The sequence below is a fragment of the Drosophila suzukii genome, chromosome 2L (assembly GCF_043229965.1).
Source record: "Drosophila suzukii chromosome 2L, CBGP_Dsuzu_IsoJpt1.0, whole genome shotgun sequence".
NCBI lineage: Eukaryota > Metazoa > Arthropoda > Insecta > Diptera > Drosophilidae > Drosophila > Drosophila suzukii.
In genome coordinates, this window is record NC_092080.1 from 9945410 (window position 1) to 9953382 (window position 7973).

At 40.5% G+C, this 7973-nt stretch overlaps 2 non-coding genes across 2 annotated transcripts; both read right to left on the reverse strand.

Moving 5' to 3' along the window:
• Window positions 1-2033: 2033 nt before the first annotated feature.
• TRNAG-GCC (transfer RNA glycine (anticodon GCC)) lies at window positions 2034-2104 on the reverse strand. The gene has a single exon. It is a non-coding gene; the product is annotated as a tRNA-Gly (tRNA).
• A 134-nt stretch (window positions 2105-2238) lies between these two features.
• TRNAG-CCC (transfer RNA glycine (anticodon CCC)) lies at window positions 2239-2309 on the reverse strand. Its single transcript has one exon. It is a non-coding gene; the product is annotated as a tRNA-Gly (tRNA).
• Between the last annotated feature and the right edge of the window lie 5664 nt (window positions 2310-7973).

The following is a 7973-nucleotide window of genomic DNA, read 5'->3' on the forward strand; positions in this document are numbered from 1 at the left end:
CCGTCTCAGAGTCCCAGACCCAGTCCCAGTCCCAGTTCGAGTCCCAGACCCAAAGCCCCAACTCCCAGACCGAGCTCCACTTGGCAACCAACGCTGACAGGCAAAAGTTTTGTCCGAGAGTCGAGCTCTGTGTTTCTTATTAAAGAAACCGATGCGCAGCAGCGCAAAGAAGATGCAACACTTGAGGCTAGGAGTTTGATTATGGTATAACCGCGTACAGGCTTTACCTCATATGTTGTAAATAGATCAAAATTATCCGGAGGTAACAACAAAAAATAATTATAAATAAGTTGATTTATATATATGATTACATAAATAAATAAACTTTTTTTTATATCTTGCTTAAATTAAAAAGTAATAAATTTTAGATCTTCTAAAATATATCACAAGTATTGACCACATTTTTGCCACCCTTCTATTTTATAATTAATCAAGGTCAAGTGTGGTCTACGATTTTAAGAAAATAACAGTCGCGATTTTAACACTTAGAAAAGGTGCAGAGTGCCTACGATGTATTCAACGCTAGAATCGGTTGGGAATTATAACGTCGGGATTATAATACACTTCGGTTGTTATTTAATTAAAATTATGTCAGCTAAGAAAAAGCTTTGAAAAACTCTTTCTTAAAAAAATAATCTTAGGTTAACTAAGTGGTTTAAAAATATGTGAAGTAGATAAGTAGATTAGACAAGAGGTAAGGCGAAGTAAATTTTAAAAATTTTTGATCTACATTCTAGATAGAACTTAAAGATTGAACTATTTCAAAATACCCCGTTTTGAATTGATTATAGAACTAGCTTCTGCACTCCGATTGTAACCAAATTTTCCATCTTTGCAGGTTTTACTGTACTAACCGCCCCTCCCTGCTCATTTCGCATTCATCCGGCTATATCTCCGTATGCCGTTCTGGGCTTTTGTGTGTTTGCGCTCACTTAGCGATCATATCATTTTGACATGCTCGTGTGTTTAAGCTGTCAAATTGCCTGCTGTCTACGGCTGCTGTCTGCGATAGCTGCTGGCCCCATCTCCGTCTCGGTCTTCGTCTCAGTCTCAGTCTTCAGCTCCATCACCATCTCGCTCTGGCGGAGTCTTAACTATCTTTTCGCTTTACATGGACTAGTCGCGCACTCCTCGGGGCCCCGGTTGTCTATTTGTATCTGGACAGGCACTTCGGCCGGCCTCATGCCTCCTTAAGTTGACGTGTTACGCTGTCAGCATGGAGAAAACCTCAATTTCAAACTGTCAGTTTATATGTCAGCTCCAACTGACAGTTCTCCATGTTGTCGCTGTCTCTCTCGCAGCGATTCGTTTCTGTTCGTTGGGTTACGTGGTTTGGCATGCGCTCGCTTGGCTTTTCCAGGGACTCGGATACAGATACAGATACAAAGCCAGCGACAGCGACAGATACTTAGATGGGCATTTGAATAATGCGCACACAAGTCTGGCTTACAAGAGGGGCTTGCCATGGGATACTTACTTGCTTAAGGCTGCTCATTTGGCCATGATCCTAACTCTATTCATGGAGCGCGCCTTCTTCAGGGGAAACAACTCAACTCGACTCATTCGGATTGCCGTCCGCAAGGTGAATGGGCAAGAGATACGGATGCGGAATCCGGTGAACGTTTCCCAACTGATGCTTGATTAAGTTTTACAACCACAATTCCTGGAAACCTGCAGACGCTATATGTAACCATGCAGTTGTACAACCGATGCTACTGAACTGATTACTGTTTAAAAGCAGAATTTAGATTTGTATGCCCTTGCTTGTAATATTTAGAAAAATCTTTCTATGCTTTAATGAATGAACTGGGTTGGGCATTTGATAAGACTTTTTTCCTTGAATGAACAAGACATGGCCATCATTAAATTTCATGTTTTTCGGTGGGTCTATTTGAAATGTCTGATAAAAATGTGGTAATGAGGACGTTTATTACTTATGTAGAAAAACTACACTGGAAAACTGGACTATTTTTTTCATGTTACATATTATTTAAATATTCTTGACATTGTTAAAGAAATATAAAAAATTTGTTTGCATCGGCCGGGAATCGAACCCGGGCCGCCCGCGTGGCAGGCGAGCATTCTACCACTGAACCACCGATGCTTGTTGTATTGGAGCGTCAACACTTACCAATAAAAACGACGATGTTTTGAATTTATTCGTCAAAATTAGCTATAAATAATTCCAATAATTTTTTAAAAATCTTTAAATCTTTAAAATGTTTTACAAAAATATTTTGCATCGACCGGGAATCGAACCCGGATCACTCGCGTGGGAGGCGGGCATTCTACCATTGAACCATCGATGCCGTAGTGCCATGTTGGAAAAAAGTGGGAAACATAAAAAGCTTTCGGATCATCACATACAACACCATCTTAGCTTAAGGTACCCCTTTATATATGTAAAATTACTTCACAGAAAGAGCTTATGTAATTATTATATCTTTTAAAATCTCCGTATCTATTACTTATTAATAAAACTGTGTACGAAAGGTTCATCCATCTAAAATAATATAATCTCTGCCAAAAACCGCTTAGCTCACCCCGTTCACCTGAAAGACAAACCCTTTCTCAGGGAGGGACAGTTTACCTGGCCGTGTTCTTAAGCGATAAATAAAGTTGTGAACATTGGCTCGATTTGTTTGTAGGTAGGTCCGCCGTTCGTTTCGGCTTGGGTTCGCTTGGCATGGCTTTTAGCAATCGCCAACCCCCATCCCCATGGCCTTATAACTGCCGCAGTGCCTCCCTCTCTATCCCCATAACCGTTCCCCTACTGCCATGCCATACCATACCATACCATCCATCCTGATCCCGAGCCTTGGCTTTGTCGGCCCTGTCGTTCGTTGCACTGCGTCGGACACAAAAGATTTACGATTATGGCGCGACTATTAAAAAGTTTCGCCTCTCGCACACCTCCGCCACCGCCACCGATACCCCTCATACCTCACTCAAGCCCACATCCAAAGTCAAAATATTGTGTAAAAAATAAAAAAAAGTGAAGCCAACAAACAGAGTGGGGCCTGGTTGCAGCCGGCTCTCTGGATCGATTAATTATGTGCGGAATTTGGTTTATTGAGTACGAACCGCCTTTAAATTGTCTAAAAGACCCAGAGAGCTGTCAGGGCATGTTCATTCGTTTCGGGGGGCGATCGCAGATCGCAGATCGGAGAACGGCGAACGGGTTTCAACGGCTGACTACGCCTGTAATTTATGAGTTTAACTATAATTTTTAACATTTACGCTGCGCCTGCGTGCGCTTGCAATATGACAATTTTACTGCTCGACAAGGAGCTCAAAGAAGGGAGTATTCAGCCCGGGAGTCGAGGAGTTGGAGATCGGCGATCCGAGATCCGAGATCGGGAAAGGGGAACAGGTCATATTTGGACTCTACATGGACAGCTGGTCAATTGAGTTGGTCCCAGTGTCGGCGTGTTGGCGGCGCAACCATTTTGTTGTTTTCGATTAGACTGTTAAGTTGTCAAGCTGAAATTGATTTGTAGCCACTGGCCGGTCGATTTTAAATTGCTCAAATTAATGTTACACAAGGTGTTGCTTTCGATGAGGTTACAGCCGCTCGGCCACCGAGGCAAACGCGGCCAACTGGATGCTGATCGTAAATCGATCTGGCTAACCATGTGCCTGGCCTGCCAATGGGTGTTATGACTGCTGTTAGATGCCGGATTAATCGCGGTTTTGTACGAGTGTCCAAGCCTTAATCGATACTGATTGGCGTGAACTATTTGCCGGCCAAATTGCAGCTAGTTTTTTGGTTACATCGGTAACACGAATGCGGTCCCGATGTTTTTCAAATTTGCAACTAAGGTTGAAAAGATGAAAAGGAAGGTAGCTTAGGCAAGTCGAAGCTTAGATACCCTCGCAGTTAAAAATATTAAACACTATTACATATTTTCAAATAATAAAATAAAATAATAGTTTCCAAAGAATTTTTTATTTTCCCAATGGAATTTGATAAACTAAAGCCATCTGGAATTCACCAGAGAATAATTTGGATAACAAAATTTTATTTTGGAAAATATACAAGTTTTGAAAATGAACATTTCCCCATGCGATCGGAATGGTCCTAAGGGTTCTTCAAATAGCGAGCCCTACGATAGAGCTTTAGAGACGATGGCTTATTTACCGCATTGAAAAGCATACGACCCTGTATGCTCAGCACGCCGTTTATATAGTCAGCCGATAGTTTTTTGTTCAGAGGGGACTTCTTATCGGGAGAATTTCCCATTAATAGGACCTTATCCGATTTCTTGGTTCCAAAGCCAAGAATAGAACTCTCAACAACCATTGCCAAAGCTACAACCAACAGGAAAGTCCAGCAGAACAGCTGCTTTAATTGCATTTCAAGAGCTAGGGATTTTTAATATTTTCAAGAACTGTGATAGGGTTTTTTTCTCAGTTTTATATGAGTGATTGACACATAACACTCGGCAGGATGCAATCGTATTTGATCAGACCTGAACAAGTGGTTAATCGCTTTACCGATCACCACTTCACGTATTACCAAGTGTGATTTAAGCCCACTAAAAATCGCAATTAACTTGCTGGATTATCAAAATTTTCGTTGCGATTGCGAAATGCATGCGGACACCATCATGGCCGAACTGACTAATCATTTTTCCAAATCCATTCCGATTAGGCGTTATGCACACGTCGACTAATCCACTAAAGTTTCCAGCTCACTGATCTGTAGATTGCATTGAGGCTGAAAAAGGGGGTGGTGCGTGAGTAACTAACCAACTAACTAACTGACTGACAGACAGATTCGGTCTCCGTCCTCCGGATCTGGCTTCAAAGGAGTGTGCGACGCCTTTGACGGCATCGGATTTGGATTTATTTGCCTGGCCCCGCCCCGCCTCGCCACTCGATCCGGAATTCCAAGTGCTGGGGGCTTGTGTGTGTGTCAGGCACGACTATAATCTGACATTTAATTAATAATAAAGTTGACAGTTTGTTTTGAGTGACTGTGACAGTTTTAATTGAGATTTGTTCTCCGAATACCCTGTACGGTTCGCAACAGAGCTTATGCGTTTTGGCGTGTGCGAAAGTCAAGCATTTCGGTTCATAAATAAATACTGAAGTTCCTTTGGGAAAGATTATTTTATATTGATAATAATACATAGTAGGATGTTCAGTTCTTTTATTATTATTTTGTCATTTTGAAAGTCATTTTAAAAGTCAAAAATGAACTTGAAAAGCATCTCAAAATTTCTGAATATGTATGGTCATCTAAAGGGTCTTGTATGATTTGTATTTTATATTATTAACAATAAATAATGTATTATTACCAATTATTAGAACAAATCGAGTACTTTAAAATATATGATACATGTTCATTTTTCATCAAACAATTTAAATTGTATGATTCATGTAAAATCGTATCGAATCCGTGATAATGAACTTTTTCCACTTTATATGCTTAGTTTTGTAGTTTTACAAATAGGGAGTGAAACTATGTATGTAAACAAGGCGAAGTACAATTTTCAATGTAGCGACATAAATTAAATACTTAGTAAAGATCTAACCCTAGGAAATACTTTCCTGGCAGCGGGCTGGTTGATGTCTTACCCCCAAGTAACCACACTCCCACTCGATCTTCATTTCTACCCACTTGTAGTTGGACATCGACAAATGACCATCGCTATCTGCCTTTGATCTTCAAGTGCTTCAATCTTGGCCCCTTCCCGAACCACTAATTGGGGTATTGGGGTGTGCAGGGCATTCGAACGGACTTGATATCCGAAACAAGCGGTGAGAGTCGGTGAGTGAATGAGTGAATGAGCACCCACCAGCGTCAACGAGGTGCCACTCAGAGAAGTCCAAACCACTTAAGTGCCTCAGGGGCCAAGAAGGGGAAATTTCCAGCCAAAAAAAAAAAAGAAATAGAAAATAAAAAAATGGTCTTTCGGCTTTTGTGAGTGTAGTCAGCTCGATTGAGAGGCGATTAGCGAACAAAACAGAAGTGGCATGTTTTGATGATGATCAGCTGGGCACGTCGAATTGCCGGCAATTAAATCGTAGGGTGTGCGGGGGTGGTCCCGGGTTCGAGACCTCCGTAAGCTAGACACGCGTAAAAACGCTCCCCAAAACGACTTTTCAATTGAGTTGTTAAGCTGTCTGATGACTGTTGTCAAATTCCCCCACCTCCACCATTGGCCGTCCCCACAATTCGCTGTATGGCAAATGCTTGCGCGATAATTGAGTTTTATGATTGACACGACAACTTTGCTTTTTAAATTGACATAAATTTCAATATGTCGCATACAAAAGCGAGGGAAACAACTGCGAGTTAAGCGAACCGAAAGCGATCTATCTCCGTACTCCCCTTCTCCATCGGAATATACATTCTGTCCCGGCGATAAATTGTGCAATAAATTTCAATTACTGTTATTTCGCCCGGCAAAGCGCCCATAGAATCCGCACATAGAGTTCCCAACCCAGCTGTCGACCAAAAACCCATATAAACTATTTAAGTGAACTGAAAAAAATACGGAAAAAAAATGAATGTGGAAAAAGAAGGCGAAACAAGAAATATGCGACACACAAATTGTGATAAATTTTATGTTAAAGTGCATGAAATTATATGGCGACACATTTGGGCACTCATAAATTTTATTTAAACAATTTACAATTGTCATTCGAGAATTGCTTGTCGCAATTGTTGTTGCTGTTGCCTTTGCAGTCACCGACTTTGTTGTTGGACTATAGTTTATGTTGTTGCTTTTATGCGGCTTTGGCCTGCGAATTATTTATGTTTTATTGTCAGTTGGAGGTTATTATATAGCCATATTGAAGCACGTTAGCGCTATAAAAATAAAAAAGTCAATGATATGCAAGTTTGAAGTGACTGAAAAAATAATGGTATTGCGAATTCAGTCGATGATTGGTATTTAAGAACTCATTCGATGAGGTCTTAAAAATAATCAATAATCTGGTAATTTATATCAGTTTTATTTACTTATTTTTAATTTAAAAGTAAGTAACCGTCTAATTGACAATATACATTTAATTTGTAAATTCCACCATTAGGATATATACAGAGAGACTTCTGATGTTCTCATCTGAGTTGAAAATGTTCTTGAAAATGAAATGACATTTTTGAAGCTGAAAATGTTTGTAGTGTGACCATGTTGATTTGGCGATGTTTACATTGTATATCAAACTCAATTTAACTTTTCCATTCTCACCTTCTAATTTTGAGAACATTGACACCTTAATGTTTTTACACGGTTTTTAAGAACGAATGTTCTCAATTCAAGAACAATGTACCTAAATATTTCTCTCTATTTACACATTTTTTAATTTACGGTTTATAAATAACTTTAATACTCATTTTCAACTGTTTTGAGATGACAGTTGGCTTACCCATTGGTTGCTAGTACAGTTGGTTAAACTTGACCATAATGGTTGGGTAAAATTGTTTGAGTCCCGAATGTGCACCAGTCATTTGCCTTCCCTTGGCATTCGTAATGTGCGTTTGATTTACCAGCTTAATTAACCCGGCGAATTGCTCCCAAACATTTCCAGTTGAAAGGCAGCAGAAGCAGCCACAAGTCAATCAAGTGCGAACATCAAAGCAAATGTCGCCTGCACTTTGCACATCGCCGGGAAGATGAAGGCGAACCGCTGCGAAAGTTTTGTGCAACCCGGATTCCAGAGGACTTCACTCAAAGTTCTCGCCCTCGTTTAGTTAAACTGACATGGCCAGACATTTGGCCCACCACTCCAATCCACTTCAGAATCCCAGAATCCCAGCATCCCGCCATCCAAAATCCAGATTCCAACATCCAACATCCAGTGACAACTTACTTTGGCATTTGGCTGTCAACAGGCTGTCAGACATTTAAACAATAAATGACCAAACACTTTTCATTATGTTGCTCTTTGCGGTTTTTGCCTGCAACAGACAGGAAAACCGACTTTGACTTTGGCTCGCAATTGGAATCCCAGTTTGAATC